The 26,946-nt window shown below is 36.6% G+C and overlaps 1 long non-coding RNA gene across 1 annotated transcript in view; it reads right to left on the reverse strand.

The window, feature by feature from the left end:
* The window catches only part of LOC117981073 (uncharacterized), a 211,609-nt gene extending 187,016 nt beyond the window's left edge, over positions 1-24,593 (reverse strand). Inside the window, exon 1 of the long non-coding RNA XR_008625932.1 lies at positions 24,259-24,593. This is a non-coding gene — a long non-coding RNA (uncharacterized LOC117981073). The remainder of the gene's footprint in view (positions 1-24,258) is intronic.
* Positions 24,594-26,946: the final 2,353 nt, after the last annotated feature.

A 26,946-nucleotide genomic window follows, 5' to 3' on the forward strand; every position in this document is an offset into this window, starting at 1 on the left:
TTTTATAAGCATCTGATTAGGAGTGTCCAATGGCAATATTTTTCATATTTCTACTATCATACCATGCCACGGACTACCAATGCCTTCTTCATCAATGAAAATTGAGTCATCAGTGTCTTTAGAGGGAATCAGAGAACCAATACAAGAAAATACATAACCAATTCAGAAAACTCATCCTAAGCTTCTGTCTCTCTTGAACGTCTTTAGGTACCAAGATTTGCATCTGTCAAAGAGATACAAACAGAGAAATGAAACCAGAAGTAGATACGTATTAAGAGATTTATTGCAAGCATGCAATTATGGGAGGCTGCCAAGGCAAACCTGAAATCTGAACAAGATCAAAAATGTAAGTTGCAACCCTTGGACAGAAGCTAAAGCTTCTATTCATAGAGGGAATTTCTTCTTCCTGTAGGAAATCTTGTCTCTCTAATTTTAAGGTTTTTTATCTGACTGGAAGAGGCCTGCACAGATTTCTTAGAATAATCTCCTTTAATTAAAATCAACTGATTATGCACTTGAATTTATACTTATAAAAGTAAAGGACCAAAATCTAGCTTAAGTTAACACCGTGAAAGAGAGGGACACCATTCTGGAGTTGTGGGATTAAGGCATCTATTTCCTATAGGCCAGAGTATACCCTGAAAAATAAAGATGAGGCGCAAGGAAAGTTTAAAGGCCTATCTCCTCAAGCTGATAAGTTGACGTGTCCCAGTTACACCAAACACAGAAAACCAGAGCTGAGATGTTCTGAATTAGTTGCAGCCAACTAATGGAGATATCTTTTATACTAGAGAACAATTAACATAATATCCAGCAGACAAATTTCTGAGACAATTACAAAATCACCCTACAAAAATTTGTCATATATAGAGGGACAATGCTGCAGTCATGAAAGTGACTGTGCTGCTCTAACACTCTCAATGATGTTTCCAATTGGTAGAGTGAGAGGGGATATTGTATCCATATAGGGTGAAATACTAAAATCTAACATTTTGTGTAGTAGAATAGACTGCGTTCTAAAGCATTTGATAATAACCAGAAAAAAAAGAAAAACATGAAATCTGTTGGTATTTCATCTGGGGGCAAGAGTCCCTAGAGCAGACAATAGGGGCAGTTTTGACAAAAAATTGACTTGTTTCTTCTTGCACCTATCAAGTCTAGATCATTCAATAAATAAGCTAAGTTAAATTCCTAGCTTCAACCTAGCATGATGCCATGAAGAGAGTTCTCTTTCCATAAATAGTAGGTTCTAAAAAGTAATATGGATAGCAAACATAAAATTAAATTTAAAGGTAAAATTTGAGATTGATAAAAATTAAAAAGGAGGATAGAGTACATATTCACATAGAAAAATTAACTCCATATACTGAAAGCATAAAACCATATAGAGAATAAATATGAAAATTAAAAGCTTAAGGATGCTATTTTAATCAATAAATATATAGATGGGTAATTAACAGTTCTATTTTGCACAAAAGTTACCAAGGTCAGAAGCAATTTTATTAGAGTTTGAAAATAAGTAAAAAGCAAGGTATGATGGATATCTTTAGTTCATTTCTACCCTTGCAAGTACCTAACAATTCTGATAATATGATATTTACCCATAAATATATGTATGCATGTATAACTTCTTAACACTGCTTCTCATGCCATGAGACTAGAGAATCCTATTGTTGGTAAACTCTTTAACTTCTTTGCATGTCCATCACATTTTTACATTTTGCTGTAGTCTTGCTAACTACGGTAGTGTGGCATAAAGCAAGAAAATATTTTGTTCTTGTCAATTATGCAACAATCACATTAAAGGGAAGATATCACCCACCAGCCATTCTTGTTGATATATGTTAATGAGGTAATAAGGACTAATGGGTCAAATATATCTTTGCAAGCCCTCCTTGTAACCATTGAACTGGATGCCAAAGACCAGAGTTCTAATTATTTCCCAGTTGTAACTTCTCTGGTTAGATAGTTGTTTCTGCCAGCATAATTGCCTCAAACTTCGACTACTGCAGGAAGTTTACCTGCTCTCTGGCAAATAAACCTCTGGTAGCAATGTTTGAATTCCCAAACAAAGTGAAGTATATTTCTCAAGTTGTACAAAATGGATTTTTCTTTTCAACAAATGATAAACTATGAATTAGATGCACTTTCTAAATGTCATCAAGCTTCTCTACAGACACAAGTATGAAAAAAGGGCAGGAGAAGATAAAAAGCAATACGGTTTTATAAATAATTTGATAAAGATTCCTACTTGGGAAGAATTTTGAAAAATAATGATTTACCTGGATGTTTTAGTCATAAAAAAGAAAAATCCTGTTGACAACATACATGATAGATGCAAGATCTCTGAAGATGTTATTTGTATAGAGCATATTTTAGCTTTAGATAAAACCATATAAACGAGGCTCAGTAGCTCACAGCTGTAATCCCAGCTCTTTGGGAGTCTGAGAAGAGAGGATCTCCTGAGGCCAGGAATTCAAGATCAGCCTGGGCAACATAGCAAGACCCTGTCTCTACAAAATCATTTTTTTACACTTAGCCAGGCATGGTGCCACACACCTTTAGTCCTAGCTGATTGGGAGGCTGAGGTGAAAGGATTGCTTGAGCCCAGGAGTTGGAGAGTGCAGTGAGCTATGATCATGCCACTGTACTCCAGCTTGGGTAACAGAGCAAGACAGTCTGTAATTTAAAAATATACATATGAAACTGGCATTTTTCTAGGTAAAAATCAGTCAGATATCAGCAATCTTATATAGTTCAACTTAAATATTACATAGTTTTATTTTATCACTGTACAGTCACTCTGTTTTAACTTTATGACATTGTTTCTCGCTTAACAGTTTTTTTTCCTATAGCAATTTGTATTATATTAAATTACTATATTTGTTGTTTTAGGGAAATATATTATTGAAGCAAGTCATTTTTAATGACTTATGTGTTTCAATTCTTGGTGTTGATGACTACTTTTTTTCTGGTCTCTCACATGGTCTCTCATATTTTTTGCAGTATGTTACAAAAAATTCTGACTAGAACACTCTGAAATGCTGTATTGTTTCTGCTGGCATAAATGGTAGTCATCAAAAAACGATAGTGAGACAAACATGAAATGCAATGTGCTGCTTTTCAAGGAGTTTTAGGAAAGACTCGTGTTCGTGAGACTCAAACCCTATGTAAGAATTTCAGCTTTTTCTCATAGGAACCACTTTCTCTATTTAAAAAGGAGTTGCCACTCTACCTGATATCAAGCTTTGTTTCCTTTATCCCTTTGAAGTTCAACTGACACTCAGAAAGAGGGGGAAAAGAAGCAAAAGAGAGCACACAAATGAGTAACAACAGATGACTCACGGGATAGACATACAAGACAGTGTGGCTTCAGTTTAGGAAGGAAGCTGCCTGCAAAATATGCTCACAGTGTTGCATTTGCTTTCACCAATGAGAGTTTTCAAGGAGACCAGTGTTTTCTGTTTTTGTTGTTGTTTTTTTTTTTTTTTTTTTGGCCGGGTGCAGTGGCTCACGCCTGTAATCTCAGCACTTTGGGGAGAACAAGTTGGGCGGATCACTTGAGGTCAGGAGTTGTAGAGCAGCCTGGCCAATATGGTGAAACCCCATCTCTACTAAAAATATAAAAATTTTGCCAGGCATGGTGGCACACCTGTAGTCCCAGCTACTTGAGAGGCTGAGGCAGGAGAATTGCTTGAAGACTGGAGGCAGATGTTGCAGTGAGCCGAGATCATTCCACTACACTCCAGCCTCTGTGACACAGTAAGAGTGACACTCCATCTCAAATATATATACACACATTTAAAATCTCATTTTAATTTTCAACTCAATCACTTTTTGCGAGTAAATTTAAATGATTTACCCTTGCTTCTCCTGTGAAAGCCTATAGTAAATAACTTTTCAAAAATAATTTATTGAAATGTCTATTAACATTAGTCTTTGCCTTTGTATGACAAGCCCTGTCAACATGGCATGAAGTGGACACAGTGATGCACCTGTGCTGTAGCAGCTCATGATTGGAGGCTTATTTTGTCATTTGATCTTTATATCGGATGGGTCCCTGTTGAACGTGAATGAGTGATTGAAAGTGACAGGAAGAGCAAGTCAGTGCCTTGCATCTCAATGGTAGGTTGCACAGCACCTTGGTCCAAGAGTCTTTACGCAGATGTGAATCTTGATGTGGTGCTGCCACAACATGTGCTCGCCTTTCTTTGATATGGTTTTCAAATTCCTGATTTACCACTTTGACATTTGACAGAGAAGAGAAAAAATAAAAACCAAAATTCGGTGACAGTTAACAGCTTTTTCTTCCCTCAAAGATTTTGTAGGTTTGCCTGAGGAGACTTGAATCTGAGCTATTTGACTGTTAATTAGAACTGCTATATGAGCACCACAAAATCAAATCAAACATAATCTGGTTTATGTCATCGCACATTTACGGTGGTAGAGCAAATCATCAATTTCTTAAAATTAACAGGTAACAGCCTCAAGGCTTAAGCCTCAAAGAAGGCTTTAGATGTATTCTAATTCCAGATTTTTTGGGGGGTCATTATAAAGAGTAGTAATACATTTAAGTACTGACATATGCAAACACACAAAAGTTAGGTTCAATTAACTGAATGTTTACAGTTGAAATACTAATCCCCAAGGTGATGGATTAGGAAGTGGGGGCTTTGAAAGTTGATTAACTCCCTTATATGTGATTAGTTCCCTTATAAAAGAGATCCTAGAGAGATCCCTTGCCCTTTCCACTATGTGAAGTCAGAGCACGATGATGGGCACTTACCCCAAACTGAATCTTCTGGTGTCTTGCTCTTGGACTTTCTAGTTTTCCTAGAACTGTGACAAATAAATTTCTGTTGTTTATAAACCACCCAGTCAATGTATTTTGTTATAGTAATTGGAACAGACTAAGCCATCAGGCTTTCCTCAGCAGCCCTCCTTAACTAAAACTGGTTTAGACAGAATGCTGTTTATACTGAAAATCAAGAATGAAAATAACATTTGGTATTTGGTTTGCTGATATTAGATACATACTTGAGTTTTTTAGATAAGTTCATATGAAGAATTTAACACTTTTTTTTCTTGTTTCCCTAGGCCTTTTGCTGACTAACAGGTTATTATGCAAACTGCATTAGTGTCTAAACACATTTTAAACACAGTCATAGTGATGCCATAAGAAAACCTTCAGAAACCTCAATGGAAATAATTTAATTACGTGGGAAGATAGTTAAAAATGCAGCATCAACACTGTTAAAGACTAACTAATACTCTTTAGATTTTTTCGATGATAATTTCATTTTACCACATTCTTTGTTTAGGAGTAGAGGCATATAGTATTTTTGTTGATAATTCATAAAACAATACAATTTAAAAAATATACCTGCCATTGTTTTGTGGTTAACTAATTACCTATTTTTCTGCATTATTCCATTTTATTACTTTACTTTCAAATATATGGTCAGACATAAAAATGTTTCCTTTATAATTATTCATTGATTAGTATTGATAATTTAATATGTATAAGGCATTATGAGGTTCTATTCTTTGACATGTATTGTTTGCTATAGTGAACAGTAGCTGAAGCAGACACTTTGTTATGCAGAAATTCGTTTTATTCTTCTAATAGTTCTGGCAGACAGATACTATTATAGTATCTATTTCATGGATTAGGCATAGAGAGGTTAAGTTATTTGCACAAGATCACACAGCCAGGAAGTGGTAAACAGAATTTTGAACCAAAGCCATTAGGCTCTCGACCACTACACTGCTTTGCCTCCCAGAACATCCTGCATCACAGTGGTATAAGCATTACCAGTTAATTGCCTAACATGACATTTCTTTCCATAACAGATATCAGGATTATAATGATTTTCCTGCTCCCGTCCCTCAAATATCTCTCGTAATGTAATTTCCCTCAGGATTTTTTTTAATAGTCCGTATTTACTAATACAAAAATATTCACCACAACTTACAGGCTAAAGAGGTAAGACATTTTCATTTACACAAGAGCCTCTTGAAAATAATTACTTAGCCTAAATGGGTGACTCTAATGGAAGTAATTCAGGTGGATCCTTGAAAAAATGATATTGTGTACATGAAAACCTTTGGGAAAATATCCTATGATGGCAACATCTTCAGTTTTATACTGGAAATATACAAAATTCACTCCCCATTTAACCAAAATATTAAGAAAAAAGAATTGCTTTTTTGGATATTTGGCATCAAATATCCAAAAAAGGTGATGTGAGGTGGTGAGGGAGGTGGGTGAGGAGAGGGAGAGCATTAGGAAAAATAGTTAATGCATGCTGGTCTTAATACTTAGGTGTTGAGTTCACAGGTGCCAGAAAACCACCATGGTACATGTCTACCTATGTAACAAACCTGCACATCCTGCACATGTACCCCAGAACTGAAAATAAAATAAAAATTAAAAATAATTGAGATTCAAAAAGTTAATTTATGAGTCATAGGCTATTGTTTTTTGAGGCAAGGTCTCACTCTGTTGCCCAGGTTGGGGTGCAATGGCACAATTACAGCTCACTGCAGCCTCGACCTCTCTCCTAGGCTCAAGTAATCCTTCTACCTCAGCCTCCTGAGTAGCTAGGACCACAGGCATGCACCACCACAACTGCCTACTTTTTTAGATTTTATTTTTGCAAAGATGGGATCTCCCCATGTTGGCCAGGCTGTCATAGGCTATTCTTTTTTATTTATTTAACTTTATTTTAGGTTCATGGGTACATGTGCAGGTTTGTTATATAGGTAAATTTTGTGTCACAGGGTTTTGGTGTACAGATTATTTTGTCGCTCAGGTAATAAGCATAGTACCTTATGGGTATTTTTTCACCCTCTTCCCACCCTCCGACCTCAAGTAAAGCCTGGTATTTGTTGTTCCCTTGTTTATGTCCTTTTGGTGTACTCAATGTTTAGCTCCCACATGTAAGTAAGAACATGTGGTATTTGGCTTTCTGTTCCTGGGTTAGTTTGCGTAGGATAATGACCTCCAACTTCATCCATGTTTCTGCAGAGGACGTGATCTCATTCGTTTTTATGACTCCATAGTATTTCATTGTGTATATATATCATATTTGCTTTATCCAGTCTACCATTGGTGGGCATTAAGGTTGATTACGTGTCTTTGCTATTGTAAATAGTACTGTGATGAACATACATGTGCATATGTCTTTATAGTAGAATGCTTTATATTCCATTGGTATATACCCAATAATAGGATTGTTGGGGGAAATGATAATTCTATTTTAAGTTCTTTGAGAAGTTGCCTAACTTCTTTATACAATGATTGAGCTAATTTACATTACCACCAGCATCTCCACAACTTCACCAGCATCTGTTAGGTTTTGACTTTTTAATAATAGTCATTCTGACAGGTGTAAGATGGTAGCTCATTGTGGTTTTGGTTCGCATTTCTCTAATGATCAGTCATATTGAGCTTTTTTTCATATGCTTACTGACCACATGTATGTCTTCTTTTGAAAAGTGTTTGTTCATGTACTTTGTCCACTTTTTAATAGAGTTGTTTGGTTAATGCTTGTTAATTTGCTGAAGTTCCTTGTAGATTCTGGAAACCAGGCCTTTAGTCAGATGCCTAGTTTGCAATTAATTTTTCTTACTCTATAGGTTATCTGTTTACTCTGTTGATAGTTTCTTTTTCTCTACAGAAACTCTTCAGTTTACTTAGGTCACATTTGTCAATTTTTTTGTTGTTGTTGTTGCAGTTGTTTTTGGCACCTTCATCATGTGAGCTTTGCCTGTTTCTATATCCAGAATGGCATTTCCTAGGTAATCTTCCAGGGTTTTTATAATTTAAGGTATTATATTTAAGTCTTTAAATCCATCCTAAGTTGATTTTTTGTATGTAGTATAAGGAAAGGATTGAGGTTCAATTGTCTGCATATGGCTAGCCAGTTATCCCAGCACCATTTATGGAATAGAAAGTCCTGTCCCCATTGCTTGTTTTTGTTAACTTCTTCAAAGGTAAGATGGTTTTGAATGTGTGTGTGTTTTTTTTTCTGGCCTCTCAATCTGTTCAATTGGTCTTTGTGTCTGTTTTTATGCCACTGCCATGCTGTTTTGGTTGCTGCAGTCTTGTTGTATGGTTTGAAGTTGGGTAATGTGCTGCCTCTAGCTTTGTTCTTTCTGCTTAGGATTTCCTTAGCTATTTGGGCTCATTTTTGGTTCCATATTAATTTTAAAGTAGTATTTTCTAATTCTGTTAAGAATGTCATTAATAGTTTGATGGGAATAGCATTGAATGTGTACATTATTTTGGGCAGTATGGCCACGCTAACCATATTGATTTTTCCTATCCATGTGCATGGAATGTTTTTCCATTTATTTGTGTCATCTCTGATTTCTTTCAGCAGTGTTTTTTAATTCTCATTGTAGAGACCTTTCACCTCCCTGACTACCTGTATTCCTAGGTATTTTATTCTTTTTGTGGCTATTGTGAATAAAATTGCATTCTTGATTTGGCTCTCAGCTTGGACATTGTTGGTGTGTAGAAATGCTATTGATTTTGTATATTGAAACTATGCTGAAATCGTTTATCAGATCTAGGAGTTTTTAGGCAGAGGCTATGGAGTTCATGGTAGAGTATCGCATTGTCTACAGCACAGATAGTTTGACTTTGTTTCTTCCTATTTGAATGTCTGTATTTTCTTTCTCTTGCCTGATTGATCTGACTAGGACTTGCAGTACTATATTTAATAGGAGTGGTGAGAGTGGGCATCTTGTCTTATTCTCATTCTCACAGTAGAAGTCTTCTAGTTTTTGCTTGTTCAGTATCAAGTTAGCTTTGGGTTTAGCATAGATTGCTCTTATTATTTTGAAGTATGTTTCTTGAATGTCTACTTTAGTGAGGGTTTTTACAATGATGAGATGTTGAATTTTATCAAAAGGCTTTTCTGCATCCATTCAGATAATCATTTGGTTATTGTTTTTAATTTTGTTTATGCAATGAATTAAATTTATTGATTTGCATATGTTGAACCAACCTTGTATCCTAGGGATAAATCCTCCTTGATTGTGGTGGATTCACTTTTTGATGTGCTGCTGGATTCAGTCTGCTAATATTTTGTTGAAGATTTTTGCATCTATGTCCATCAAGGTCATTGGCCTGCAGTTTTCTTTTTCTTGTGTGTCTGCCAGGTTATGAGATCAGAATGATGCTGGCCTAAGAGAATGAATTAGGAAGAAGTCCCTCCTCCTCAATTTTTGAAATAGTTTCAGTGTGAATGACACCAGCTCTTTGTACATCTGGTAGAATTCAGCTCTGAAGTGGTCTGGCCCTGAGCTTTTTCTGGATGATAGGCTTTTGCTGATTCAGTTTCAGAACACATTATTGATCTGTTCATGGATTCAATTTATCTCTGGTTCAATATTGAGAGGTTGTATGTTTCTAGGAATTTATCTATTTTTTCTAGATTTTCTAGTTTATGTACATAGAGATGTTCATAGGAGGCTCTGAGGCTTTTGTGTGTTTCTGTGGGGTCAGTGGTAATGTTTCATTTGTCTTTTCTGACTCTGTTTATTTTGATCTCTCTTTTTTGTTGTTAGTTTAGCTAATGGTCTATCGATCTTATTTATTTTTTCAAATAACAAACTACTAGATTAATTGTTCTCTTGTATAGCTTCTTGCATCTCAATTTCCTTCACTGCAGCTCTGATTTTGGTTACTTCTTGTGTTGTGCTAACTTTGGGGTTGATTTGCTCTTCTTTTTCTAGGAATTCTAGGTGTCATTTTAGGTTACTACTTTGAGGTTTTTCTAACTTTTTGATGTGGGCATTTAGTTCTGTAAACTTCCCTGTTAACACTGCTTTAGCTGTATCCTGGATTCTGGTATGCTGTATCTTTGTTCTCATTAGCTTAAAAGAATTTCTTGATTTCTGCCTTAATTTTTTGTTTATCCAAATGTCATTCAGGAACAGGTTGTTTAATTTCTATGTAATTGTAGGGCTTTAAGCAATCTTCTTGGTATTGATTGCAATTTTTATTGTGCTGTGCTTTGAGATTGTATTTGGTAGGATTTTATTTTTATCTTGGAATTTGCTGAGAAATGTTTTATGCCCAATTCTGTGGTCAAATTTAGAATATGTGTCATGTGCAGATGTAAAGAATGTATATTCTGTATTTTTTTTCCAGTGTGATGGAAAGTTCTGTAGATGTCTGTAAGTTATATCTGGTCAAGTGTGGAGTTCAAATCCCAAATATTTCTGTTAGTTTTCTGAAACAATGATCTGTCTAGTACTGACACTGGGTTGTTGAATCTTCCACTATTATTATATGGTTATCTAAGTATCTTTGTTAAGTCTCTAAGAACTTTTTTTTTTTTTTTTGGTGAATCTGGGTACTTCTGTGTTGGGTGCATATATATTAGGATAGTTAGATCTTGTTGAATTAAACTTGTTACCATTATATAATGCCCTTCTTTGTCTTTTTTTCAACTTTGTTGGTTTATAGTCTGTTTTATCTGAAATTAGAATACTAACCCCTCCCTTTCTTCTGTTTTCTGTTTGCTTGCTTGTTTCTCATCCCTTTACTTTGTGCCTATGGATGTCATTGCATGTGAGATGAGTATCATGAAGACAACATACATTTGGGTCTTTCTTCTTTACCCAATTTGCCCCTCTCTGTCTTTTAATTAGGGAATTTAGCCTGTTCACATTCAACATTAATACTGATATATGAGGATTTGATCCTGTCATCATGTTGTTGGCTGGTTATGATGCAGACTTGATTGTGTAGTTGCTATATACTGTCAGCAGTCTATGTACTTAAGTGCATTTTTGTGGCGTCTGGTAATGGTCTTTCCTTTCTGTATTTTGCATTCCCTTAAGAATCTCTTGTAAAGCAGGTTTGGTAATAACAAATTCCCTTAACGATGGCTTGCTGAAAAGGATCTTATTCCTCCTTCACTTATGAAGCTTAGTTTGGCTGGATATGAAATTCTTGGTTGTAATTACTTTTATTTGAGAATGTTGAATGTAGGTCCCCAATCTCTTCTGGTTTGTAGGGCTTCTTATGAAAGGTCCTCTGTTAGTCTGATGGAGTTCCCTTTGTAGATGAGCTGCCCCTTCTCCAGAGTTGTGTTTAACATTTTTTATTTCATTTCAACCTTGAAAAATCTGACAACTATGTGTCTTAGATATGGCCATCTTGTATGTTGTAGAGGTTCTCTGCATTCCCTGAATTTGAATGTTGGCTTCTCTAGTGAGGTCGGGGAAACTTTTATGAACGATATTCTGAACTACATTTTCCAAGTGGGTTGCTTTATCTCCGTGTCTTTCAGGGCCACCAATGACATGTAGATTTGATTTCTTTACGTAATTTCATGTTTCTTGAAGATTTTGTTCATTATTCTTTATTCATTTTTTTAAAAATTGTTGTCTGAGTTATTTCAGAGAATTGATCTTCAAGCTCTGAGATTCTTTCCTCAGCTGGATTGATTTTGCTGTTAATACTTGATATTGTATCATAAAGTAGTTGAAGTGAGTTTTTTGGCTCTATTAGATCACTTTGCTTCTTTCTTAAAATGGCCATTTGTCTTTCATCTCCTTGTAACATTGTACTGTACTCCTTACATTCCTTGGACTGGTTTTAGACATTCTCCTAAATTTCGATGATCTTCATTCATCTCCATATTCTGAAGTATATGCCTGTCATTGGAACCATTTCAGCCTGGTTAAAAACCATTGCTGGAGAACTAACATGCTTGTTAGGAGGTAAGATGACATTCTGGCTTTTTGAGTTTCCAGAGTGTTTGTGTTGGTTCTTTCTCATCTGTGTGGGATGATGTGCCTTCAGTCTTTGAAGTTCCTGTCCTTTGGATGGGGTTCTTTGCTTTAGCTTCCTTGATGACCTTGAGGGTTGTTTATGGTATAAGGTGGGTCCAGTCAACTGGGTTTGTTTCTGGAAGATTTTATGGGGTCAAGTCTGAGTTCAGTACTCCTGGGCTTCATGCTCTGACTCTGGGAGCTGGGACTGGGCCTCCAGCTTTGTTCTGTGGCCCTTTGAGATTATAAACCTGTTGCACTGGAGGAGTAGAAGTGTTCTGGGTCCCCTGGCCACAATACTCCAATATGTGAAGCTGGCCAAAGCCCTTCATCAGGACAGTGGCCATGAGATTGGTGCTTGCTTGTACATGCCAGCAACTGCACCAGTACGATGTGGTGTACATATGTCAGCTGGGGTAGGGTGCCAGCAGGACTGGGGCTGCAGCACTCCTACACATGCTTAATGCAGTGGAGGCAGTGGCAATGGAGGCAAGGTGCTGGCATGGGCATAGACACCAGTGTCCCTATAGATATTCACAGCAATGGGCTGGGGGTGGGGGGTTGCTGGCATCTATGCATGCATTCATAGTGATTGTTGTGTGGTCAGGTGTCTGCATGTCCACGAGGGATAAGAGTCAGTGGAGTGCATCTGCACTGGCAGCAATGGCAGTACAGAGTAGTGAACATGCACATGCATGCTGGTTGGGGAGTGGGGGCAAGGTCCACCCATGCATTCATGCTTGCAAAGTGGTGGGAGGGTAGCCATGGGAGAGAGCATGCCAGCAAAGCAGTGGGGAGGGGCTTCAGTGGAGAGAGGGTGTGGGTGGACTGGTGCCCATAGAAGGGGTCAGACTGCCGGAACTCTCTGTTGGTTAGGGTAGGAGCTATGATTATGGCCACAGGGAAGTACATTGGTTGAGCTTCAGAGCCTTCCATGCAAGCAGGTGCAGCCAGGTTGTTGGGGGAGAGGCCAGCACACAGGGAAGTATTCAGATCCAACTATTTTTGTCCACAGGCAGCACCACCCTGCTCTATGCAGGTACGCCAGTCACCCTAAGACTAAAGTCTACTAGAGGTGTATGATGAGCCTTGGGGTATGGGCACCTGTGGCCGTACTCCACTGCAGACATTCCCACACCAAACTCTCTGGGCTCCACACAGGCTGTAGTCCCACCCCTATCAACTCTCTAAGCAGCTCTCCCTGCCAACTCAAGTGTTTGTGGGGTCTCCTGATGCCATGAATACAGATTATTGTGGTTAGAGCAGACCACTTTGCCTGTTCAACTCACCCTTTCCCTAGGAATCACTGGGGTCCAGGGAACAAGTCCTGGTGCTTGGTAGCCCTGTACAGGGTTCTCACCTTCCTCCTACTTCAGCCCCAGACCCGCATCCTCCCTTGATGCACTCTCAATACCCTTCCTCTGAAGATCTGCTTGGAGCACGCCAGTCTCCCCAGTGTCTTGGTCCCTCAGTAGGAGATGTTACTCTTTGCTGTGTCTACTCAGCCACCTTGGCTCCTCTTGTCACAGGCTATTTTTAAAATTTAAATAGTTTAAGTTACTTGTAGATTCTGGGAATTAGCCCTTTGTCAGATGGATAGATTGCAAACTTTTTCTCCCATTCTGTAGGTTACCTGTTCACTCTCATGATAGTTTATTTTGCAGTGTAGAACACTTCAATTTAATTAGATCCCATTTGTCAACGTTGGCTTCTGTTGCAATTGCTTTTGGTGATACCATTTGACCCAGCAATTCCATTACTGGGTATATAACCCAAAGGATTATAAATTATTCTACTATAAAGACACATGCACACGTATGTTTATTGTGTCACTACTTACAATAGACGACTTACAATAGCAAAGCTACTTACAATAGCAAAGACTTGGAACCAACTCAAATGCCCATCAATGATAGACTGGATAAAGAAAATCTGGCACAAATACACCATGGAATACTATGCAACCATAAAAAAGAATGAGTTCATGTCCTTTGCAAGGATGTGGATGAAGTTGGAAACAATCATTCTAACTAATCAAACTAATACAGGAACAGAAAACCAAACACCACATGTTCTCATTCATAAGTGAGTTGAACAATGAGAATTCACAGACACAGAGAGGGGAACATCACACATGGGGGCCTGTCGGGGGATGGGGGGCAAGGGGAGGGATAGCATTAGGAGAAATGCCTAATGAAGACGATGGGTTGATGGGTGCAGCAAAACCACCATAGCACATACATACCTATGTAACAAACCTGCACGTCCTACACATGTATCCCAGAACTTAAAGTATAATTAAAAAAAAAAATTTAAACAGTTGCGCACACTTGTAATTCCAGCATATTGGGAGGCTGAGGCAGAAGGATGGCTTGAGTTCAGGATTTCAAGACCAGCCTGTGCAACAGGGAGAGACCCCATCTCTACTTAAAATAATTAACCTGGTGTTTCGTGCATGCCTGTAGTCCCAGCTACTGGGGAGGCTGAAGCAGGAGGATCACTTGAGCCCAGGAGGCTGAGGCTGCACTGAGCTGTGATCATGCCACCCACTCCAGCCTGGGCAACAGAGAGAGACCCTGTCTTAGAAAAAAAAAGTTAAACAGACATGTGTACACAAAAAGAGAGGGAAAAATATGCTAAATGGGGATTATGTATTTTCTATCCTCTTTGTCTTTCATTCTATCTAACAATTAAATATCATTGTTACCCTTATTCCTCACTGTATATACCATAACTCTAATACCTATTGCCTGATATAAAAATCTCATATTAATATTTCATCTTCTATCAATCTATGCACTCTTACTGCTATAGAATCTCCAAATTAGTGTATCCACATAGACTCCCACTCTTCCCAACCATTTCCTCTTCTACTCCATTCCTGCCTATTCCTCCCTGTCCTCGTCTATTATCAACTTTTACCTTAATTCTAGTATCCTCCTTATTGACACCCTGGTTGGAGCCCCGCAGATCATCAGTAATTTTTCAAACACACTAGCTAAAATTATGTTTTCAAACACAGAGTATTACCATGTCACTCATCTTCTTATCACCACCATTCTCAGGTTCAAAATCCTCAACAGTGAATATAGAGTAATTCAACTTAGTGCCTTCCTTAATTCTTTCATAGTTACCAAGACTACAGCAAAGTATGCTACCTATAAATTTGTTTGCATCAAATTAATATTTTTTCCTTAAAAGTTATAGAGTATATATTTTCCTTTTGATGGAACATTTTTGCAAAGATTTGATTGTAGAATTCCTAAAATAGTTTACTTATTTATATTTACCATTTTTGTAATACCATATATTTTCATGAAAGTTAGTTCTCTTTTGAAATTCTACTTACGGCAGACTTTCAAGTGCAAAATGAAGAGCACATATGCAACACAAGAATGGAAAGAGAGTGAGATTCATCAAATATATTAAAGGAATTTTACATGTGAAATCTAAGCTTTTTCAAAAACAACTGCAAGTTCTAGTTTAAAATTAAAAATAGAATAAAAATACTTGTCTACATTTCTTCCCCAAACCACATTAAAGATACAGTATTTTTTGTTTTTGTTTTTGTTTTTAAATAAAAATACATATAAACCTCTTCCAGTTTCTTCCCTTTCTCAAGATGGCAGCAGCCAAGAACAAGATACTAGGGTCATTGCAAGAAAGTTCTGGATTCAGCAAAAGTAGCATGTGAATCTGCCAGTTTTCAGATGATCTAAGATAAGGTCGGGGGGTTGAATTTCACTAAGAGAAGGCTGTGACAATATTATCGTAGTTCAACCTGTTTACCCAAAATCAAAATTCGGAGGGGAGGGCTTCTACCAATCTAAAGTAGCTAATGGTGCCAGCATTGCAAGTAAGCATCAACATAAAATGAGTCATTCCCAGCAAGCATCTGGATGATTTCCAAGTGTCTTATAATGCCTTACAGAACACTATCTAGTAGTAAAATGCCAGCATTATCACATGGCATAATTTGAGCTGCTCAAAACCAAAAAATGCTCAGCTGAAGTGAACACTAATGGTTTATCCATCATGTTCTATCCAAATCTCATTAATATAGTATCTCAGAGATAATAGATAGGAAGATTACAAAGAGAAATACAAATAGAAGAAGGTTGTAGGTAAAGGCTGATTTCATTGAAATCTGCTATGGAAAATGGTCAAGTCAATAATAACTTAGTTTATGAATATTATTTCTTTACCTTTGTAGGTGGATCAGTATCATCTTGGAAGAGAATTGAGACATTGATCAAGAGAAAAAGACTCTGAGAGGCTGACTTTACAAAACCGGTATCTGTTTTTCACTCATGTTGTTAGAATAGGCCTCCAATGAAACCTTTTATTCTTACCTGCAATATTACTCAAACAAGTGGGACATTTGGAACTGGTTATTTAATTCTGACAGCTATAAGAGTAAGTGTATGATCAACATCAGAAATATGAAACATTGCAGTATCAAAAATAGAAGACAATAGGTATAAATGAATGAAGGAAGGTAGAAATACACTGAAAGAATCTGTAGTTGAATTTATGCTGCTGATCTCTTACTTCTTAGCAGTGAAACTCAGATAAATATTGTTGCTCTTTAAATGAAGTAGTAATCTGGACCAACACTGCATTACAGAAAGAACAGTGGTGGCATTGGGTTTATATTTTTAAAAATAGAAGAATATTTTCAGATGTGGCAGCAGTAGCAGCTTAGTTTTTAATTTCTCCAAATCTCTAAAACTGATCAAGCAACTAGACAGCAAAATCCAAAACTCATGGACAGCGGTTCTGCTTCTTATAGTGTTTAAGTGACTTGTATTAGACCAATCTTCTTGCAAATAACACTTACATATCTCTAAACAATGTAAAAATAACCACCTGAATTTCCTAAAAGCAACAAAAAGAATACAGAAACTGGAGAAGAGTCAACACATTGAAGAGGATGGCACGTGGAATTCCTCAAGGACAGGTACTGTGATGTATCATTCTATCCTCAGTGCCCAGTTTAGTAATTGAGCCATAGTAGGTACTCAAACGTGTATTTGGAAGGAATAGTTAAGAGAGAATTGTCATCACATAAATGGAAGCAACATGGAAAAGTAGAAAAAGCATAAACTTTTGGGTCAGACATACCTGGAGTTACCAATCCAGCTTCTACCACTTAATAGATGGGTCATTAGCCTTTTTGACCCTCAATTTAGTCATCACCAAACATTGTGTGTTTCATATTGCACCTTACAGAGCACTTTCACATGTGTTATTTTGTTTGATCCTCTTAAAAATTTCATAATGCAGATCATATAATTCTCATTTTACAGCTAAGATGTTGGACTCTGAGAACTGACTTGCCTAAAGTTACATGGCAAGTAAGTGGTCAGACTAGTATTTAAGCTCACATTTTCAAATTCCAAATTCTATTGACATTTCCACTACAGCACAGAAAAATGGAAGCATTATTAAACATATCATAATTAAACTGCTGACAATCAAAGATAATGAAATAATATAGAAATCTTTGAAGGGAAAAATAATGGGTACCTGTAATCCCAGCTACTTGAGAGGCTGAGGCAGGAGAATTGCTTGAACCAGGGAGGTGGAGGTTGCAGTGAGTCGAGATTGCACCACTGCACTCCAGCCTGGGTGATGGATGGAGCGAGACTCTGTCTCAAAAAAAAAAAAAAAAAAAAGAACGAAAGAAAAGAAAACCAGCAATTGAATTGTCATGACTTTCTTATCAGAAAATATGGAGGCTAGACCAGTAGAATAACATCTACAAAGTGCTTAAGAAAAAAGGGGATCAATGAGAGTTCTATATTCATAGAAAATATTCCATAGGAATGAAGGCACAATACATAAACAATTTTTGTTTTGTTTTGCTTTACTAGAATAAAAAATTGAAAGTATTTGTTGACAATAGATCTTCTCTGTAAAATATGCAAAACGAAAGTCTTCAGTTTGAAGCAAAAGATACCAGAGAATAATTTGAATCTTAAGGAATGAAGAACATTAGAAATGGTAACTAAGAACATACCTAAAAACCAAAAATGTATAAAATAATATGGTTTCTTAAATTCTATAAAATATGTATGTTTTTGAAGCAAGCATTATAACATCAGAATTTTCATGCATGTAAATGTAATATTATGACAACTACAGTATAACATGAAGGGTAGGTAGATATATATATGGTTGTAAGATTTCTACATTTAAAATGAAGCAGTGCAATATTAACTCCCAGTAGGCTGTAACAAGTTGGGTATATTTACTTCAATCCTTTTAGAAACTCCTAAAAATCATAGAAAAGAATAAAGCAAAGGAGTCGATACATAAATAGAAATGGAAAACTAGAAATCATTTAAATGATCCAAGGAAGAAAACACAGGGAGGTCAAAAATCAGCAGGGAAAAAAAAGTAAACAAATAATAAAATAGTAGACCTAAATCAAAGCATATTAACAGTTTCATTAAATATTAACTTATAATATTAAATGATAGAGATTGAAAAATTAAATAAAAAGGCAAGATCCAAATATATGATGCTTACTAGAGTCACACTTTTAAATATCATTGCAAAGATAGATTGAAACTAAATAGGGAGAAACAAATACACTGTGCAAATAATAATTATAAGAAGTAGCTGGTAGGGCAGGACAAGATGGCCAATTAGAAGTGGCTGCAATCAGCTGCTCTCTTGGAGAAGAACAAAAATGGCGAGTAAATTCTATACCTTCAACTGAGGTACCCAGGTTCTCACAGTGAGACTGACTAGGCATTCAATGCAACCCACAAAGAGTGAGGAAAACAGGATGGGGCAACAACCCACCCATGAGTGGCATGAAGCTAGGGGAGCTCACACCCCCAGCCAAAGGACGTGCTTCCATTGATGATACCTCCAGGTCTGGGAGGGATCCAGGCGATTAGGGTCTGGAGTGGACCCCAAGCAAGCCACAGCAGCCCCATGGAAAAGAGACTTGACTGATAAAAGAAAAACAAACAAACAGAAAGCATCAACACCACCACCAATAAAAAAGACCCCACAAAAAACCCATTCAAAGATCAGCACCTCAAATATCAAAGGTAAATAAGCCCACAAAGATGAGAAAGAATCAACACAAATAAACGCTAAAAACTCAAAAAGCCAGAGTGCCTCTTCTCTAAATAATTGCAACACCTATCCAGCAAGGGCACAGAACTGGGCTGAGGCTGGGATGGGTGAATGGACAGAAGTAGGCTTCAGAAGGTGGATAATAACTAACTTCACTGAGCTAAAGGAGCATGTTGTAACCCAATGCAAAGAAGCAAAGAATCATGATAGAACATTACAGGAGCTAATAACCAGAATAGCCAGTGTAGAGAGGAACATAACCGACCTGATACAGCTGAAAACCACAACACAAGACTTCACAATGCAATCACAAATAACAGATAATGGAATAGAACAAGTGGAGGAAAGAATCTAAAAGCTGAAGACTACCTTTCTGAAATAAGACAGGCAGACAAGAATAGAGAAAAAAGAATGAAAAGAAATGAATAAAACTGCTGAGAAATATGGGTATATTCCATTGTGCACACAATGGAATATATTTAAGCAATAAAAATGAGCAAAATCTTGTCATTTGCAGCAAGTTGGCTGGAATGCTTTTTCTGCATCTACTTGGTTTTGTGTTTCATTCTCTTGATATGATTTGCATATGCTGAACCATCCTTACAGCCTGGGATAAGTCACACTTGATAATGATGTACTACCTTTTTAATGTGCTTTTGAACTCAGTTTGCTAATATTTTGTTGAGAATTTGTGTGTCTATGTTCATGAGAGATATTGGCTTGTAGTTTTCTTTATTTGTTGTGTCCTTGTCTGGTTGATAACAGGGTATTACTGGCCTTATATAATTAGTTAGTAAATATTTCCTCTTCATTTTTTTTGGATAGTTTGAGATGAAATTATGTTAGGTTTTCTTTGTAAGTGTGGTAGAATTTGGCAGTGAAGCCATCTGGTCCTGGGCTTTTCTTTGTTGGGATGCTTTGTATTACTGATTTAATCTTGTTACTCATTATTGGCCTGTTTAAGTTTTCTATTTCTTCCTGATTCATTCTTAATAGATGACATGTGTACAGGAATTTATTCATAAGTTTTCCAATTTATTAGCATATAGTTGCTCATAACAGTCTCTGATGATCCTTTTTATTTCTGTTGTATCAGTTGTTATGTCTCTTTTCATTTCTGATTTTGTTGACTTGGGCCTTCTCTCTTTCTTTTCTTGCTTAGTTAAGCTAGTATTAATTTTGTTTATTTTTTCAAAAAACCAAATCTTTGATTCATTGATTCTTTGTATTTTTTTAGTCTCTATTTGTTTAGTTCTGCTCTGATCTTTATTACTTCTTTTCTTCTACTAATTTTGGCTTTAATTAGTTCTTGCTTTTCTAATTCCTTAAGGTGAATTTTTAAATTGTTTATCTGAAATCTTTCTGCTTTTCTGATACAGGCATTTATTGCTATAAACTTCCATGTTAGCACTGCTTTTTTGTATCCTACAGGTTTTGATATGTTGTGTTTATATTTTGTTTCACATTTTTATGTCCTCCATAATTTTTCTTGACTCAGTGGTCATTCAGGAGCATATTGTTTAATTACATGTATGTTTATTGTTTCCAAAGTTCCTCTTCTTACTGATTTCTGGTTTTATTCCATTGTAGTCTACAAAGGTACTTGGTATGGTTTTGATGGTTTAAAATTGGTTGAGATTGGTTTTGTGGCCTAACATATTGTGTATCGTGGAGAATGTTCCATGTGCTGATGAGAAGAATGTGTATTCTCCATCTGTTAGATAAAATGTTCTTAGATGTCTGTTAGGTTCATTTGGTCTAAAGTGCAGTTTAAATCTAATGTTTCTTTATTCATTCTCTGTCTAGACGATCTGTTTAATGCTAAGAGTGGGGTGTTGACATTACCAGCTATCATTGTATTGGACTCTGTCTCTCCCTTTAGATCTAATATTATTCACTATATATCTCAGGGTGCTCCACTGTCAAGTGCATATATATTTACAATTGTTACATCATCTTGTTGAATTGATCTGTTTATCATTATATAATGACCTTATTTGTTTCTTTTTACTATTTTTGACTTAAAGTCTGTTTTATCTAAGTATAGCTAGTCCTGCTCACTTTTGGTATGTATATGCATGGAATATCTTTTTCCATTCCTTTACTTTCAGCCTGTGGTGTCTTTACAGGTGAGATAAATTTCTTGTATGCAGACTATAGTTGGGGCTTGATTTGATATTTTTTACATTCAAGGTTTTTATTGATATGTGAAGACTTATTCATGTCATTTTGTTGTTTTTTGTTAGTTTTGCATATCTTTTGTTCTCTCTTTCTCTCTTGTTGTTTATCATCACACTTTGGTAATTTTCTGAAGTGGTAACATTTGTGTCTTTTCTCTTCCTCATTTGTGTGTTTGCTTTACCAGTGGGTTTTATACTTTTGTGTGTTTTCGTGTTGATAGATATTGTTCTTTTGTTCCCATGCATAGGACTCCTTTAAGCATCTTTGTGGGGTCAGTCTAGTGGTGATAAATTCTCTGTTTCTGCTTGTCTGCAAAATGCTTTACTTCTTTTTCATTAATGATGAATAACTATACTGGGTATAATATCCTTGTTTGGCATTTTTTGTGTGTGTTTCTTTTTCTTTCAGTATTTGGGATATACCATTTTATTCTTTCCTGACCTATAAGATTTGTGATGAGAACCACAGTTAGTCTGATGGGGGTTCCCCTATATGTGACTAGATGCTTATCTCTTGTTCTTCTGGAATTCTCTCTTTGTTTTTTGCACTTGACAATTTGGCTATAATGTCACATTATTCATCGTTACATTGTAAGAAAACCACATTTTTTTATATGCTCAGACTAAAAGAACTATAGCGGTAATTTTTCAATACAGCATTTTGCTGATAAGATGAAAATCATATTCTTCCTTATTTTTCTTTTCATGTTCAGTCGGTTTTACACCTGTATTTCTTTTCTTAAACTATGCAGAAAAATAATTGACTCCACATGTGTATAGAGGTACAAAAATGAAGTATTTGGGAGAGGAAGAGCCATTGTTAGTTCAAACAGCATTTGATTTTAGAAGATTTTTAAACTATGTTTTATTGTAAATTGTTGAGATGATTTTACATTCAGGAAAGAAGTTGAGATCACTTCAGGAGTATTATATATTAAAATTGATTTTTTGAATTTCTCCTGTTTATGTATTTATTGCCAGCAGTTAGAACATAATTTAATATTCCATACTTAGATATCTTCTTTGGTTTTAATTGTTTTATTTTTTTTTTGCAAACTTCCTTATCTCTAAACTATCTCTGATCTAGTGAAACCACATTAAATCTTATTGTCAGTTCTAGGTCATTCTACACCTTTTTATAGAGGTGTGCCTACCATTAAGCAAAGTGGATATATGAAATATTTCATTTAACCAAAAGTTTATTTTGCAAATGGTTATCCTGTTTGCAGAATTACATTACACTTTACAAATGAATTTGCACTACTTCTATTGGGCTTAAGATATTATTTTATTGCAAAGCATTTTTTCATACTTTCTTGGGGTATTATTCACTGTGGAAATTCAGCAGGTCATTTATCTAAAAGTAGATCTTCACTCATTCATTCTACACATAATTATATTGATGAAGCTTCAAGCATGTAATTCTGAAAAGTTGATAGGTGTCCTGATACTGACATTTCACTAAAGACAGTTAAAATTTGATCCCAAATTCTTTTTGACCATACTAAAACAGCATATACCATTATATAAAATGACATAGCAACGGTGTTCTAAAAATTATTCTTGACATTTTTCCCCATCAGAACAGTAAAAAGAAAGCCAATTCATCTCTCTGGGGCTCTTTATACACTCATTATCTTCATACATTAATGTATCTATTTTTTTCTTTCTTGTTAGTCTTTCTAGTATAATATGTAGTTATTGGCAATCAATTATCTGTTTAGTTTGTACCAATTATTTATTATGCATTAATCTAGGTACTGGACTTCCAAAGATAAACCTGGATTCAAGGCACAATATAGTTAGGAAGATGTTAAAGTGAAAGGTAATTATAATACAGTGTGATAAAAGCAACAACTGCAGTATTACCAGAGATATATGGGAGTCAAAAGAGGCCTAGATCTGTTTCAGAAAACTTTATAGAGAAGATGTTAAACTATACTTGATATATAAACAACAGATTGTTGCTCCTCTTTTTTTGTTTGTCCGGTTGGTTTTGGTTAATTTCCTTGTCACTGTTTCCAAAAGTGTAATTTAAAGATCACATGATCCAAATTAATGAGAGCATTATTAATAATGTAGTTAATACAACTTTTGTTCAATAACTATGGTATTGTATGCAGAATCTCTTTTAAACTTCTTAGGTCCTTCTTTTAGCTTGATAAATTTTACCATAGAAACAAGAAAAACATAATTTCCTCTTATATCATGATGACTATTATCTTCGTAACCATGTTGTTTACTACCATCATCTCCAAATTGTGTAGTTTGATGTATTGTATATCCAACAAATTCTGGTTTACTTAGAGATAAATCAGATCCCATGAGGCAAGGATCCCATGATTAATGAATATTTTTTAGGTCAAAGTGGTTAAACCCCCTATCAAATCCTGTCTGCAATCCCTTACCATGTGGTCAATCTAACCTGTGCCATTTCTTTGCCATCTACCTGGAATATATTTGAACCATCACCTGCTGTCTGATACTTGCTCATATTTCACATCTAGCCCAAGTGACTCCTCCAAGCCAGTCCTGCAAAGGTTACATTTTGTTCTGTTGTGCCCTCACCAGACATACCTTTTGCTAGTAAGTCTAACTTACTAGCAAAAGTAAGTTAGACTTTTGCTAACTTACTTTTGCTAAGTAAATAATTCCAGTCCTGCAAAGGTTACATTTTGTTCTGTTGTGCCCTCACCAGACATACCTTTTGCTAGTAAGTCTAACACCTAAATATCATTGATATTTCACACTGATAATAATTTTATTCACACAGATTAAAGACAGCATACATCTTTTCAGGTTGAAAAAATTAGAACTTGAATTTTGTAAATAAGATAGAATCAGTGATATAGAGGAGTTAAAATTTTAGAGTTTGTATGTGTAAGAAAAAATGCAGATTTTTTTCAGGGTTTTTTTTTGCAGAAATAAACAGGCAAATTCTGTTCTTAAGTGAAAAATAAGAGTATAAAGATATTTTTAATTTTCCCTTTGAGGTTACAGTGCAGAATTTTGTTTCCAAATCAAATAAAGATAATTAAGTATTTAAAATATCTTGCATATTAAATATTAATGTAAAAAATGGTGGATAGGAGGCAGGAGTAACTTACAGCTCCCGCTTTGACAGACAGAGCAGTGTGTGAGACTGACATCATGAATTTTTGTTCCAAGCCCTACCGCATTAACATACCAGGAAAGTGAAGAGGATCCACAGATCATTTGAAGGAGGTGGATTGCTGCTGCAGGCTCCCTGGGACAGCTGAGGAACTGTGAGTCAGCTTGCTTTCTAAGCTGGGAGGCTTGTAACCTGGGGCAAATTCTCAGCCCTGCTTACTGGCTATCTGGAAATAAACTTGGTACTGTTAAGGGGGCACTGTGGAAGTGAGACCAGCCTTTTGGGCTGCGGGCTATGTGGGAGCTGGGTGAGGCCTTTGGCTGCCAACTTTCTCCCACTTCCCTGGTGACCTGTGTGACACAGCAGATGCAGCCATAATCCCCATGGGAACATAATTCCATTGGCCTGGGAACCACACTCCCCACCCCCACAGCAGCCACAGCAAGCCCTGCCCAAGGAGAGTCTAAGCGCAGACACCCTTAACCCTGCCCCAACCTGATGGTCTTTCTCTACCTGCCCTGGTAGCTGAAGACAAAGAACATAAATTTTGGGAGCTCTATGGCCCCACCCACTGCCTGACCCTAGGGCAAGCTTGTATCCTCTTACTGCAGCTGATGCACTCTTGAAAGCACCATCTTCTGGATGGAGGCCAACCAACACAAAAACCAGTGAACATAACAAAAATATGACCAAGGACCCTCACAGAGTCCACTTCACTGCCCTTCTACCTCCATCGGAGCAGGTGCTGGTATCCATGACTGAGAGACCTGAAAATGGATATCACAGGACTCTTTGCAGACACTCCTCAGTACCAGCCTGGAGCCCAGTAGCTCTGCTGGGTGGCTAGATCCAGAAGAGAAATAACAATCACTGCAGTTTGGCTCTAGGGAAGTCCAACCCTAGGGGAAGGGGAAGAGCACCAAATCAAGGGCACACCCTGTGTGACAAAAGAATATGAACAGCAGCCCTTGAGTCCCAGATCTTCCCTCTGACATAGTCTACCCAAATGAGAAGGAACCAGGAAAACAGTTCTGGTAATAAGACAAAACAAGGTTCTTTAACACTGACAAAAGATCACACTAGCTCACCAGCAATGGATCCAAACCAAGACAAAATCTCTGAATTGCCAGAAAAAGAATCCAGAAGTTTGATTATTTATTTATTTATTTATTCATTTATTTATTATTTATTTATTTATTTTATTTTTTTGAGACAGAGTCTCGCTCTGTCACCCAGACTGCAGTGCAGTGGCTCAATCTTGGCTCACTTCAACCTCCGTCTCCTGAGTTCAAGTGATTGTCCTGCCTCAGCCTCCTGAGTAGCTGGGACTACTGGTGTGCACCACCACGCCTGGCTAAGTTTTTTGTATTTTTAGTAGAGATGGGATTTCACCGTGTTAACCAGGATGGTCTCGATCTCCTGACCTCGTGATCCACCCGTCTTGGCCTCTCAAGGTGCTGGGATTACAGGTGTGAGCCACCCCGTCTGGCCCAGAAGTTCGATTATTAAGCTAATGAAGGAAGCACCAGAGAAAGGTGAAGTCCAACTTTAAAAAATCAAAAAATGGGCCAGGCGCGGTGGCTTACGCCTGTAATCCCAGAACTTTGGGGGGCCGAGGCAGGCAGATCACCAGGTCAGGAGATCGAGACCATCCTGGCTAACACAGTCAAACCCCATCTCTACTAAAAATACAAAACATTAGCCAGGCATGGTGGTGGGCGCCTGTAGTCCCAGCTACTCGGGAGGCTGAGGCAGGAGAATGGTGTGAACCCGGGAGGCAGAGCTTGCAGTAAGCCGAGATCGCACCACCGCACTCCAACCTGGGTAACAGAGCGAGACTCCATCTCAAAAAAAAAAAAAAAAGATACAGGAGAAAAATGGAAAATCTCTAGTGAAATAGAATAAATAAGAAACAGTCACAGCTTCTGGAAATAAAGAACACACTTAGAGAAATGCAAAATGCATTGGAAAGTCTTAACAATAGAATCAAACAAGCAGAAGAAAGAACTTAAGAGCTTGAAAACAATGCTTTTGAATTAACCCAATCCAAAAAACACAAAAAAGTAATAATTTTTAAAAATGAAGAAAGATTTCAAGAAGTTTGGCATTATGTTAAATGACCAAATCTAAGAATAATTGGTGTTCCCAAGGAAGAAGAGAAATCTAAAAGTTTGGAAAACATATTTTAGGGAATAATTAAGGAAAATTTCCCTGGCCTTGCTACAGATCTAGACACCCAAACACAAGAAGCTCAAAGAACACTTGAGGAATTTATTGAAAAAAGATCATTGCCTCAGCACATAGTTATCAGGTTATCTAAAGTCAAGAAAAAGAAAAGAATCTTAAGAGCTGTGAGGCAAAAGAATCAGGTAACCTATAAAGGAAAACCTATTAGATTAACAGATTTATCAGCCAAAACCCTACAAGCTTGAAGGGATTGGGGTCTTATCTTTAGCCTCATTAAACAAAACAACTATCAGCCAAGAATTTTGTATCCAGTGAAACTAAGCTTCATAAATGAAGGAAAGATAAAATATTTTTCAAACAAACAAATGCTGAGAGAATTCACCACTATCAAGTCAGCACTACAGCAGCTCTAAATCTTGAAACAAATCCTTGAAATACACAAAAATAGAATCTCCTTAAAGCACAAATCTTATAAGACCTATAACGCAATGGCACAATGAAAAAATAAAACAAAGGTATTCAGGCAACAAATAGCATGATGAATAGAATAGAACCTCATATCTCAATACTAACATT

This window comes from Pan paniscus, chromosome 6 (assembly GCF_029289425.2).
Source record: "Pan paniscus chromosome 6, NHGRI_mPanPan1-v2.0_pri, whole genome shotgun sequence".
NCBI lineage: Eukaryota > Metazoa > Chordata > Mammalia > Primates > Hominidae > Pan > Pan paniscus.